The sequence below is a fragment of the Danio rerio genome, chromosome 9, assembly GCF_049306965.1.
Source record: "Danio rerio strain Tuebingen ecotype United States chromosome 9, GRCz12tu, whole genome shotgun sequence".
Classification (NCBI taxonomy): domain Eukaryota; kingdom Metazoa; phylum Chordata; class Actinopteri; order Cypriniformes; family Danionidae; genus Danio; species Danio rerio.
Genome location: NC_133184.1, coordinates 28,027,860 through 28,043,017, shown reverse-complemented (window position 1 = coordinate 28,043,017; position 15,158 = coordinate 28,027,860). Strand labels below are relative to the sequence as shown.

Genomic DNA, 15,158 nt, shown 5'->3' with positions numbered 1-15,158 from the left:
TGTGCATTAATGTTAGATTATTTGAAAATCTCACAATAACTACAGTACAAATCAGTATTGCTGCTTCAGAATATTTCAGGCAAATGGACACATAGTGGATAAGTGGAGCAAAGCCACACCACACGCAACCACTTAATCTTGCATAGCAAAATGATTTTGATAAAAAGCACACAACATTTTCTTCCTAGAAAGCATACTTTTATGCGAGAATGCAACTGATTTGCTAAAATGCTGCAACGGCCCCTTTAAATACAAAATCATGGGCGTGACCAGAGAGAACTTTGACGCTCGCCGCCTTCAGTGTGAATGCACAGTAATGCTTGAGAAAGCTGCACTTATTACTTATATTATTATTAATAAAGAATAAAGTGCACATTATATTACAAACAATAATTCTACTTTAATTATATGTAGATAATGTAGTATGCTAAATATACTTTCACATTTGATCGATTCACTATAAATAAATATTACTGACTAAAATTGACCAAAATTTAAATTGGCCATGCAAATCTATTGACGTCATAAAACATCAACTAATCAATTCTGATCAAATAAACTTTCACTGCACATTCGCCAGCTGAGAGCCATGTGTTCTGCAGTAGTAGCACTAGCATTCAGATCACAATTATCTAGTGTTTAGTTTGGGCAAGAAACGCAATCGACAACAAACAACAGCTGGCTCGAATAAAAGACAAAAGTAAACAAACAACATTTGTCTTCGTTTGCGACTTTGCAGCTACTCGTATGCTGAATTCCTCATAAGAGCTTTGCTGCTGGTGATCATGCTGAGAGTGAATTGCGTTAAGAAGTGATGTTCTCTTCATAATGAACAGATCTGGATTAATGTCAAGCCTTTGAGAGATGGTACATCTAAATGTCACAGCCAAATTACCTGTTGCTAACAGATGCGGTCTTCATACAGCCATCCGAACTGAGCACAGATGTTTGTTGATGACTCTGCAGTAATGAAGAATATGAATCTTGATTTTTTTTGTTTATAAAGAAAATAAAATTAGTCCGAAGAGTTGTTACAGAATGTTTTCACTAGACTTTTTTTAGAATTATTTTTTGCTATACCTAATATGACAAAATTTGCAGCAATATTTAAAGATAAATTATTGTAGGCAACATTCCAATGTCTTTCTTTTTTTTTGCTGCTTTTCAAACTTCTTATGTAAAATAAGAAAAACCAATACAATTCTTGTTAATTTTTGTTTGTTGGGAAACTTAATAGTGTTATGATGAATCCTTTTACACTTTTGTGTAAAAAAAAAAGGAGTATTAAGCATTAAGGAGTATTGTGGAAACCAGCAATTTATTTGCATTCAAAATAAATTATATGTATGTACATTCTAGTCTGTAGTTATATATACAACCAGACAAAAGTCTTGTCACCTATCCAAGTTTTAGGAAAAACAAATAATAATTTGACTTCTAGTAGATCATTTAGTATCAGAAGTGGCTTATATGAAAGGCAAAGGCTTTAAGATAAGATTAAAATAAGATTACGCTTATTTTACCAAAATAAAACATGTTTGTGCCTGATTTTTAACCATTTAATTAGGACAGTAAGGTCTGTCTTTGCTTTGACAAAAGTCTTGTCACTTAACAGAAATAATGTACAGTGTAGAATATAAAGTTATGGTGCAGTGGAAAAATAATTAATATTATGTGATTCCTATAAGCTTGGGCGACTGCATCCATACATCTCTGCCATGACTTAATTAACTTAATAAAGTCAACAAGAATGGCGAAGAAAGCGCTCTTGCAGGACTCCCAGAGTTCATCAAGATTATATAGATTCATCATCAATGCCTCCTCCTTCATCTTACCCAAGACATGCTTAATAATGTTCATGTCTGGAGATTGGGCTGGCCAATCATGGAACACTTTGACCTCCTTTGCTTTCAGGAACCTTGATGTGGAGGCTGAAGTATGAGGAGTGCTATCTTGCTGAAGAATTTGGCCTTTACTGTGGTTTGTAATGTTATGGGCAGTACAAATGTGTTGATATCTCAGACTGTTGATGTTGCCATCCACTCTGCAGATTGATCGCACACCCCCATACTGAATGTGACCCCAAACCATGATTTTTCCTTCACCAAACTTGACAGAATTACATGAGAATCTTGGGCCCATGTGGGTACCAATAGGTCTTCTGCAGTGTTTGTGATGATTGGGATGCAGTTCAACAGATGATTTACTGGAAAAAAATCTACCTTCTGTCACTTTTCCAAAAGATCAACTAGAAGTCAAGTCATTATTTGTGGCTATTACAACTGGGATTGACAACAAGACTTGTCAGGTATGTATACCATCACAAAATTATAATTTCTATAAGCCCAAGCTGCTTTTTGTTCTGTATTCTCACTATAAATCAGACAGTCAATTGAATGTCTGATAATAATAATAACAACAACAACAATATTAATAATAATAATAATAATAAAGGCACACTTTTTCAATCATGTTAATTCTGAACTAAAATTAAGTTGTCTGTGTTGTTTGATGGCTATTTGAACATATGGATGGAAATTATGCTGATAATATAATAAATATAATATAATATAATATAATATAATATAATATATGTAGGTAGGTATTGCAGTTGGTAGTGCTGTCGCCTCACAGCAAGAAGGTCACTGGTTCGCTGGCGTTTCTGTATGGAGTTTGCATGTTATTCCAGCGTTCGCGTGGGTTTCCTCCATGTGCTCCAGTTTCCCCCACAGTCCAAAGACAGGTGTATTGGGTTGGCTAAATTGTCCGTAGTGTATGAGTATGTGTGAATGTGTGTGAAGGGCGTAAAAACTTGCTGGATAAGTTGGTGGTTCATTCTAAGCCGACAAGAAAATGAATGAATGAATGAATAATATAATATAATATAATATAATATAATATAATATAATATAATATAATATAATATAATATAATATAATATAATATAATATAATATAATATAATATAATATATTTTTTTTACAGGATGTTTGCTAGATGGTTGCTTACTGAACTAAATCAGAGGATAAGATACTTTCCGGTGTGGAAAGATGTGATTCAATTCAATGCTTTAATAAAAGTCTAGATATTCTGTTCGACCATCAATCATGCGAAAATTGTGTCCATGCGGCGAGAAATAATAGCACATCTGACCCTAAATATGAGCAATAGTAATAGTAACACTTGCCTTTGCAAACACCACTAATGATATTTTTGCTTGAAGGGGGAGGAAGTGAAAGATGTCGTCTGTGGTGAGACCTGCAGGTCACTCCTTTCAGTGTGTGCAGGTTGTTAGTGATATAGCTGTTTGTAGTAACCAGCATTTTTTATTTTATTTTTTTGCCTGTGCTACATCTCAGCAGACTCCAAACACCTGAGAGAAAGAAAAAAAGACCTGTTTGTGAAGGCCAGTGGCTGCGCTGGAGTCCAGTAATGAACAATTACCCACATCCTCTCCACCAGCGCACAACACCTTCAGCCAGCAGCACAACAGGACACACATCACACATAATGATAGCATCAGAAAAGAAGAATCGCCTACAGCAGAGAAACCCTATCAGCTGCAGCTATCCATCTACGTAGCTGTCTTTCCATCTTTCTATTCATCTGTTCATCTATTCTACTGTCTATCTGTGCATCCATTCACACACCAATCCATCCATATGGCTGTCTGTCTATCCAAACCAGCTTGCCAAAAATACAGTACAATTTCAATACAGTTTTCAACTATTTTCTTGTATATTACTGTATTATCAGTCTATCTATTTGTCTTTGAACAATCTGTCAGTCTATTTGTCTATCCATTCATCAATCTGTTATCTCCATTGATCCATCCATCTGTCTTTCTATCCATCCATCTTTCCGTCCATTGTTATTTGTCAGATTGTGTTATATGACCCTGGTGAGATCTTGGGTAAAAGCCAAGGCGGACATCAACGGTATTTTATCAGACAGCACGATATACATTCAGTCACACAGACATCAGTCAGAATTGACTAGTTCTGCTTTTTATCATCAATCGTGTCAGGCTGACATCCTTGTTGACATACAGAATTAAAATGGTACCAGAAAAAAAACAAGTACTTGCATTAAAGTAACTATTGGAAAAAGGCTGATAAAAGACAATTTCTTAAAAGAGAATAATTAAACTTATACTTCAGTGATCTGAAAGTAATTATGATCATAAAAAAGGAATGATATATTAATATTAATTTAACATTATTTCAACCTGCTAGCATAAAGTGTTTTTTTATGTGTTTTTTTTAAGGACAGTCATGCATGCTAAAAGTGCATCTCAAATGATACACTTATACACTATACACTCATGCACCCACCTATACACTTAACCTAGGGTTGAGCTGATAAAATAATATCAGTATTTATTGAGCAAACACCACTATCAAGAAAAAAAAAGAAAAAAAAGTTTGGTATGATGTTTCAGCATGGGCTGGTTTAAGATTCTGACGGTATGATAACCTTGGATAAAAATATCACGGTTCCATGGTATTGTGATTACAGCTCTAAAATAGGTTCTTTTTAAATGTCCCCTTGAACACAACAGATTTCATTTTAGACAAGAGAAACATTAGATCCTTGCCCTTTTTATGTTTTCTTTTTTTTTGCTTTAACTGATTTGTTTTTACAAAATATTTTATTTTATTTTAATCACTGCCATTTTTGTATGTGTGTGTGTGTGTATGTAAACAACCAAAATATCAGATCCTTGTTCTTTTAACCAGTGTTATCATTTTCTTGATTTACCTGAACTTTTTTGATTCAGTGACATTTTTGTATAGACAACCAACATATCAAACTATCAGATCCTTGATTTGTTTATACACTTTTTATTGTTTGTTTAATTTTAAACATTTAAATTATTTTGGAACAGTAAACATGTCAGGCTAAATAATTCACATCGTTGACTGCTTTTTTTATTATTTTTTAAAAGCAGATTTCTTTACAATTTAAAATCGCAACTTTGAACATCTTTTCAGCTGGAGATACTGTTGTCCTAAAAAAAAAAAAAGAAAAAGAAAACTGTAAAAAACAGAAAAACCGTACATACACCATAGGAACGTTACAACAAAAAGTGTGTTTTAAAACCTTGACTTTTCCAAACCACAGTATACCTTGAAAACGGTAATTGTCCCATGTCTAGAAGTGCTATAGTTTTATTAAAATATTTCAGTAAGCTTAAGGTTATTTCTAATTGAGGTGCAGGGCTTGTGAGTGCAAATAGGGAGCAATGTGTACATGGTGTGCAAACAACGCACATGACGCGCTTGCAATTTCCAGGTGCACCTAGTTAAATGTCGGAGCTGAAGCAATGGTTTGTTCGTTTTTTCTCCTCTAAGAAAAGGGCTGATGGTCACCAAGTTACCACAGGTGCCAGGGTTGTGTGAGTGCAAAGCGCATTGAAAATCATAAAGAAATCCATGCACAGTTTCAAGTGCTTTTAGACATAAGATGCGAATGGTTGAGTTACATCATTGCCACCTGAGGTCAGGATAATACATATGAAAATTAGTGTAAGGACAGCAGGAGATTGTAAATAAAAAAAATATAAAAAAGATGTAAGGATGTCGTCAGAGTGGCTTTTTGGTTTCTTTTCTTTTTCATCCCAGCCACTAGCAGCCCATCCGAAATATTATTTAGCATAGGAGGTAATTTCGCATTCAACTTCACAATTTGTAATGTTGCAATATGTAACTGAATAATGATGGTTGGTTCCTTTACTTTAAAGTTCAGATTTCATTATCATAATTTGTTTTGTTTACAGCGTTTGAGTTTTACTGTACCATTATAACTGACACCTTACAGATGTAGATCTACTTTGAAGTTTGCATAGACTGTTTAGTGCTTACACTTTACCATTGCACACTTTCATTTATCAAGTTTAAGAGTCTCTTTAACACTTATGTTCATTTTATTATGAGACCTATAAATGGACAATATTTTTGTTAATTTCTTTGGTTTGCTTTTGACTATTAAAACTTTTTCATTTAATAATGTTGGTAAATTAAAATAAAGTGGTTAAATAAAAAATTCTGATATTCTTAGATGGATTGTAAAAAAAATCAATAATTATCAATACAGAATTATATGAAACATTATGTTGTGATATTTTATTTCTTGCCCAGCCCTAACGCAACCATTTATATGAGTTTAGTGTCATCCCAAAAGGAATAATAATAAGTTTTCACTAAACAGAACGTTTAAGGTTACCAAATTAGCTCAATAAATGACCACTTGTCATCAGTTCCACCCACATTCCCTAGTGACAATCACTTACATCAGAGAATTGTTCTAGCAAAATCCAAAATAAATAAACTAATCCTGTCTCGGCAACTGATAGCTCCTTCCCTTCCACTACCTGAGCAAAGCTGTGATCGTTGAGTTCATATAGTAATAAAGTGTTATCGGTCAAATAAGTGCATCACATTGACTGTGTTTTATATTATTATTATTTTTTATTTTCAGTGTGAATGCATTACTTATATTAATAATATGTAGAGTTTCATTGCAAAACGAGATATATCCATTTTGAGAAATGTTGGTTATTTGACATTATTAAAGTCATCAATAGTCAAGTTCATTCACAATATTTATACATTAAACTATTACTTGAGCTCAGTGAAGGCAGGAACACAATATTCTTTAAATCCAGGATATTTATTATTTAACTTTATGTCCATAAATAGTTCATAAATAAGTCAAAAACCATGCCAAAATGCAACATGTTAATTTTAACATTGTCAAACATCTTAAATTGTTTAAAAAAACAATATATCATAAATATATGGAATAGTATATACAAAGACTGATTAATAATAATAAGATTCTGTTAGTTTTGGTCAGAATGTGCATAAAATAACTTTTTTTTTTTTTTTTTTTTCGCAAAATGCTATATATCCACCTTAGGCTATATTCTACTACTGTAATACCATTAAGAAAAGCTAGTGAATCAATGTTTTGTTTGATAAGTAAGATTAAGTTAATTAGATAAACGACTTGTAGCTTGTTACAGAAAGAGTCGAGGCTCCTTCCATGCCGCTGCTGAAAACCAAACCTGTATGATCACAGCGGGCGGAGTGTCACAGTTCTTGCCTCTGTTGCACAGAGTCAGCCACACAAGATCGCCTCGCCCCGTCATATTTAATGAATTCATTCACTGTAATAATAATAATAATAATAATAATCATTACATCATCAGGGCCTGAACAGCCACTGTGGCTATAGTTGCGTTTCCAGTCACAATTTCACGCAAGAAACAGGTAGAGCACACGCATTTTAAACAGTCGCGTGCATCACAACAGCTTTTGGCGCAAGTGATCATCCTCTCATTCGGTATTCACAGAAATTATATTCACAGACCAACATTACTCTCATTACTGAGCAAACTCGGAGCACTTCACCGGTGATGACTCTCTTACCAGGGGATGCCGAGCTTGCGCAGCATCCTGAACGCTCTCTATTTGTTATATCTCACTTTGTAAAGAAAGTGGTCTGGCACATACCGCGTTTTGTGAAAAAAATTTATTTTGTACTAGGCCTAAAATTTACATTTCTGAATGTTATTAATGGCAGCAATTTATACATAGATTAATATACATCTGAACAATGATTTCTAATAATAAAATCCAATTGTCAAAAAATGGCGTTTATCACGTTATGCCACCAAACTCTTTATATATATATATATATATGTATGTATATATATATATATATATATATATATATATATATATATATATATATATATATATATATATATATATATATATATATATATATATACATACATATATATATATATATATATATATATATATATATATATATATATATATACATACATACATACATACATACATATATATATACATATATATATATATATATATATATATATATATATATATATATATATATATACATACATACATACATACATACATACATATATATATATATATATATATATATATATATACATACATATATACATATATATATATATATATATATATATATATATATATATATATATATATATATATATATATATATATATATATATATATATATATATAAAAGGGTTGAGGGATGGTTGGAGTTGGGGGTTGACAAAGGTGAAGAGCTGGGATGGTGAAGAGCTGGGGGGTAGAAGGAAGTTTGGCACCCTGATAGCATCTATAGGGACCCCAAAGTGCAAGGGCCCTTAACATTGTCCTAACTTGCCCATTGACACCCCCCTCCTGTCTCCCTTTAGCGGCACCCCTGCAATACCTGAAATCATCTCGCACATCAAATTTCTGAGAGGATCCATACACCATGTGCTTCGATACGAGTTTCGTTTCTCCATCAAACACGGTCTGACTGCTCAAGAAATCAAAACTCCTATCAGCAATGAAACTGAGAAGCATACTTCCCCATTTAAATGATGCAACGTGTAAATAACAGGCACTAATCTGCCCCTCCGCCCTCTGCCCTCCCACACTCCCATTCTCTTTTTCATCAAGTCCCCGCTCATTCTCTCGCTCTGTCTGTTTTTACGAGGTGTAACCGTTCTCAGTTTTACAGTAATGGAGGGGCTCATTATCCCTCCATTTCATAATCCCTGCATGTGTGACTCTCTCGTTTTAGAAGTGTGACTCTCTCACTCCCTCGTTGAGGTGCTTTTTAAAGACATGCCACCCTTACCAAGGGCTCTGGAAATAAGATGTTTTGGTCATTAACTTTTATCCCTTGACTGGGTGAGCCATTTACAAGAGAATGCCAGAACCTCAAAGTCATTAAAAAATCTCCAAGATGGTGACCAGTAAAATGAATAAATGACTGAGTCTGAAGTGAGATTATTAGAGAAGCCAAATTATCTGTGTTTATATATAGTGGTCTTGAAAAAAAAAAAAAAAAGAATTGTTGCATGGCCTTGTCTTCTTTTCTAATTAAGCATTTCCTCGGAGACAAAGCAGAACTGTGTCATGCGTGTCAAAACATCTTCTAAAGCAACGTTCTCTGCATTACTCTGGTAAATCAGGCAGAGGAATCAAGGGATACAAATAAATGGAAGTGTGAAATATGACTATTTTAGTTCTTGTAGACCTTGTCCTTATGGGTTAGGAGGGATTACTTTCACAATTGATGGTTGAGTAATGGTGGCCATTAAAAACGTTAAAGTGAAAGCCACAGCAGGGTACTTACCAGTTGCACATTATGCCCAGTGCATTGTGGGTAACTTGGCCATTTCTTGGGATTTGGGCGAGAAATCATTGCGTCAAGGCATTATGTGCGGCTGTGAGCCCTGCAATTTAGAGCCGCTGATTGTATGTGTGAGCGAGTTATGTGTGCTAAAATGTTCAGCCTGTGGTGCATGTATAACAGTTTATGCTTGACAGACATGCCTTTGGAAAAAAAAAAATTAGAATAAAATATTATAACTATAATAATAATAATAATAATAATAATAATAATAATAATGATGATAATGATAATAATAAATTAATAATAATAATAATAATAATAATAATAATAATAATAATAATAATAATAATAATAATACATTAATAATAATAAATACATAGTAAACCATATATTATTATTGTTATTGTTATTGTTATTATTATTATTATTATTATTATTATTATTATTACTACTACTACTGCAATTATTATTATTATTATCTGCTTTATTTTCACAAGGTAAAAATGAATATGGCCAGTAGTGCAAGCCCTAATATGCTCTCTCATCTTAGGATGACTGTACAGACAGGGTTTTGGACGACTGCCGGGATAATTACTGAACGCATTTGTGCTTAAATTGATTCATTGATGGTCGATAAGCTTAATTGATTAAATTATTAACATTCCCAGTCATTTTCAATGTGAGCGCTGTAAACCATTAGTGGAGGTCAATTACAATTTTGATTATTTCACAATCTGTTTTATAGATTAGGAAAAATACGTCAGCCAGATAAATGGCAAAGACCGGTCGGGTATTATAAGTTGAACCCCATAAAGGACATTACATTGTGATCTATCATACAAAGAATTAAAGAGATTTGACATGGTATCCTTCATTAAAAATTATATCCTTTACCCACTGTCTATTACTTTCGTGGAATTTTGTTTAAAGGAACTGGCAAATGTTGAGATTACTTAATGCATGATATTCTTATAAAACTACCTTTTTATAATAACAACAACAAACAACAACAACAACAATAAAAATATAAGAAAAACTGCTTGTGGAATCATATATGCAATGTGGTGAGACAAACATAGACAGGTCATGTAATAATATGAGGTTTAAAATGTCTATTGTTTGACTCGTTTGCGTTAAGCATTCTGCTATAGACAATGTGTTAATTATTATTATTTTTTAAATTAAGCCATTACTAATCCAGCTATAACGAGCATTAGAAAGAGCTAATGCCTTTTGCTTTAAGGCATGTTCATGCATACCTGCTAAACACTACTCAATTCTCTTCCTTGTATTAATTAGGACAATTAGCTAGCTACTGAGACCAATTAATAGTCATAATTCAGTTCATTTTGTATGCATGTGTTGCAAACACACAAACAATTCTTTACTCTGAGACTATAAATTCCTATTACTCATTAAATGGTTGCAACACACATTATTTATGGTATATTTATTTGTACAGGATATATCTGCATGTGTCTTCTTCTAAAAAAAATTGTTTTACTTTGGCTAGAATAAAAGCTTTTTTTTTTTACTTTAAATAAAAATGTAATCATTTTAAGGACAATAATTTTAGCCCCTTAAGCATTTTTTCTTCAATTGGCTACAGAATAACCACTGTTATACAATGACTTGCCTAATTACCCTAACTTCCCTAATTAAACTAATTAATCCAGTTAGCCTTGCACTTTAAGCTGAATGCTATCTCGAAAAAAAGCTAGTTAAATATTATTTACTGTCATCATGGCAAAGATAATATAAATCAGTTATTAAAAATAAGTTATTGAAACTATTATGTTTAGAAATGTGTTGGGAAAATCTTATAGTATAAAAAGAATAAAATAATTCAAATTTAACAGGAGGGTGAATAATTCTGACTTTAACTGTGTGTTTGTGTACTTAATAAATGAATTACTAATTTAATTACATTGTTAATTAATAGATACTTACATCACAAAAGCTGCACATAAGTACATACTACCGGTCAACATGTTGGGGTCAGTAGGCTTTTAATTTTTTTTTAAATTAGCTTATTCTGCTTACCAAAGCTGGATTTTTTATTTAAAATACAGTAAAAATAGTAAAATAGTGAATTGCATAAAAAAAATAACTGTTCAAAAGTAGTTTTTAAATAGTTAATCAAATAAAATACGAGTCATACGATACTTCATAAATCAATCTAATCTCAATAAGTATTATTATTATAAATATTACTATTATTATTATTATTATTATTATTATTATTATTATTATTATTATTATTATTATTATTATTATTGTTATTATTATTAATTTAATAGCAATAAAAGCAATAATGACTGAAGTAATAATTTCATTTGAAACTACATTGAATTAACATAAAATTTATAATAATAATAATAAATATTTAACATTTTCTTTTACATTTGATAAATGTCGCCTTGATGAACATATTAGGGTATATGCGGAAGTATGCAGAAGGACTTTTAATTTGCCAGTAACCTGGTCGAGCGATGTACATTGTATGCCATTGCAAAATCAGCATGTATAGGGTCTATTTTCTTTAAGAATCAACAATCTCCACTGGCTGAGTGAGATCATTTATTTTACCCCGGTATATTCAATGGAGCTTCTGCACTAACCCTGACGGTCGCATGCACGGCTTTTCATCTCGTTTTACTCTTAAAGAACTGAATAAATGCCAAAGTCTATTTACCTAATTATATTTTAATTGCATTACAACATTGATGCTGTAAAAGAAACTGTAAAAAAAATAGAAAAAAGTCACATTAACCGCTCACCGGAAGTTTATTGGTATGGAAAGAACCATTAACTCTGCATATCCAAAGGGTGTCCAAACTCAGTCCTGTAGGGCCGGTGTTCTGCATACTTTAGCTCCAACTTTCTTCAACACACCACCCTGGAAGTTTCTAGTTTACATAGAAAGAGCTTGATTAGCTGGTTCAGGTGTGTTTAAGTGGGGTTAGAACTAAAATATGCAGGACACCGGCCCTCCAGGACCGAGTTTGGACACTCCTGCCCTATATAATTCTTTATTAAAAAAAAAAAAAAAAACTGACCCCAAACTCTTTTTGGGTACATACAGTACATATATACACTGAGGAAAATGATTCAAAGATGATTGCTTAGATTTACTAAACGGTTGTAAACTACTTATTTTTCTGAATTTTAACCAAACAAAATAAATTTGAACATTACAAAATTCAATTTGTTGGTTTAAAATCAACCCACATAAATTGTTTGCAACAATTTTGCAGAATAATTTTTTCAACATACATACATACAAACATACATCTGCCTGCAGTTATAATATCTGATCTGCATAGCTGTCATACTGCACTGATGAATGAGTTTTGTTCCTCCGCTGACCACTGCTATTGTTCCAGCAAGGGTCTCTTTAAAACCGGAGCTGTTGTGAAAGCAGTAAAACACACTCTCAATGTCTCAGCTGTGAAACACGTTTCCACCCTCTGTGGCAAATGAGAAATGACTGCGGTGGCACTCCCGTGGACTAATATAAAAAGAGCAATGGGTCACTCCTCGTCCCTTCCTGATGACTCTCAGAAGAAAGCCATTTCTCTGGAAAGCTTCAGTGATGATGAGAAAACTACCGATTATCATTCAGTCTGTTGCCAAACATGCATTGTGCACATACCGACATGCCAATCAGACATACATCAACCTGCTTTAACTGGTGCGTTTGGCATCGCACACAAGCCCGCACATAATTTTAAGGACGTATCATCATTCCTTGGAACGCATCAAAGCAAGTCTTTCCAGCCTCGGGACAAAGCCCTGGTGCTGCTGACTTGATCCCTTTGAACTGGATTTAAAAGTAAATATGCTGTTCTCCTGCGGCGCGCCAAAGCGTCAGACGCTGCATAACGGTACCCTCACATTCTTACCAGTAAACCTCAGCAGTTTCTCCACACGGTACAAGCCCGTTTGTGTGTTTTCAGGCGAAAGAAAAAAGAAAGACAGCAGGAAACAGGAAATAAGAAGGGACTGGGAGAGAGAAATGCTCAGGACAATTACTGTGATTTTTTTTTTCTTTGTAAGATTTAAGTGCACCAACTCTTTCCTCACACTAACTAAGTGGACATATTTGTCTCATTTTAATGCTGGTTCTATAGTTTACATTAAGTATTATAGAAACTATTAAACATACACGTAAACAAATAAGAATTCAGAATTTTTATAATTCAACAACAGCAACAACCAAAAAGTTTAGCTATATGTGAATATTATATATGAAGAATTCATTTCACATTTTTATTTAAAAAACAAATGTTACACACATACTGTTTGCTGTAGAATGCACACATTTTGAAGCTTAATATCTATCTATCTATCTATCTATCTATCTATCTATCTATCTATCTATCTATCTGTCTGTCTGTCTGTCTGTCTGTCTGTCTGTCTGTCTGTCTGTTCGTCCGTCCATCCATCCATCCATCCACCCGTCCGTCTGTCTGTCTGTCTGTATGCCTGTCTGTCTGTCTGTCTGTCTCTGTCTATTTTTGTTTCCATCCATTGGCTATCTGTGTTTTCATTCATTCATTAATTTATTCATTCATTTATTAATTTTGGATATTGTTACCAATATCCTTTTTTTCTGTTTCCATTTGTCTGTTCATTTATCCGGCTTTATCCATCCATCCATCCATCCATCCATCCATCCATCCATCCATCCGTCCGTCTGTCTTTCCATCTATTCATCCTTGATCTATCTATCAACATTAGAATGTGTCCTGCTTCAATTTAAAATGGATTTTTTTCTCTATAACATTCAGTATAACACTTTATCTGCTTCTTAGGGCTGGGCGATTTGGCCTAAAATCTAAATCTCGATTTATTGAACATTTTGACTCGATTACGATTAATGAACGATTATTTAATCCATTTTTTTTTTGCCCTCATAGTTCACTGTACAGTAAATATGTTCACATATTACCAGTGAGAGATTTTTGAATAAAGCGTGCATTACTTGATTTTAAATTAATTGAAGAAAGCACACACTATCTACTATCTATGATTAGTTATTGAACATCAATGTTAAACAACTGAATTAATCTGCACTGGCCATGCTAGTCACCATTATTAAACCGATCAATCAAAGCTTGTGCTATGTGCCTTCGGGACAGGTAGTTAAATTTTTTGAAAGGTGCACGAGTATGTGCACCATACGCGTGCACTCAACGCAGAAGTAAAAATCAGTCTTAACAGAGCTGGGTTAAGTGACACACGCAGTAGGGAAAGTAATTGAAAAAAATTGACCTGAAAAAATTAGACAGATTATAGGTTATGAATCTCGATTTCGATTTCTGTTCGATTAATCGTCCAGTCCTTTTACTTTGCCTATTTTAGTATGACCAATAATACAAAGTACAGGTCAACATTTCTGCCTTTTTAGTATTACACAAACAAGGGTCTCTGATGATGTATTAAAAAGATATACACATGTGCGGTTGTTATTAAAACAACAACTGGTATAGATTGACAAAGATGAATAAATCAGGACTGAAAATGTATTTTGTGGTAAATTATTCTAACCACCTCAGAGTTGAAGATCATTCAAAACACAGACACATACTCACACTTCAATGTTGATCTATCTAAAGTGGATTATATTGGATTTATATCAAATTTACACCAGCATGCGCTTAGCCAAAATGTTAAACAGCACCCGTGGTTTCTCTATAATGACTTTGGCATGAAAGCAATAGCGTAACTTTCACACCGATCCTGAATCAGAGCTGTCCTGAACACAGTATGGCTTTGACACCAGGAGACTAGATGCTCTTTGGTTTCTGTGGTTTCTGTATGTCAGCCACTAAACTTTATTTCTGCTAATGTTTTGTCTACCGCATGCAGGCAATGTCTACACGAATACCATTTGAAACTTTAATTGTGCTCTGGAACATACAGTGTGCTCTTTGTCGGCTTACCACATAG

The 15,158-nt window shown here is 33.2% G+C and overlaps 1 protein-coding gene across 14 annotated transcripts in view; it reads right to left on the bottom strand.

Annotated features, from left to right (window-relative positions):
• Nucleotides 1–15,158, bottom strand: part of LOC141376138 (uncharacterized) — a 1,104,960-nt gene that overhangs the window by 821,375 nt on the left and 268,427 nt on the right. The window contains exon 8 of one of the 14 annotated variants that reach the window (XR_012385406.1): nucleotides 4,835–5,010. The exons of the other annotated variants lie outside the window; for them this stretch is intronic. The gene's annotated coding sequence lies outside the window, so the exon portion shown is untranslated. Of the gene's footprint in view, nucleotides 1–4,834; nucleotides 5,011–15,158 lie in introns of those variants that run through there. 14 annotated transcript variants of the gene reach the window in all.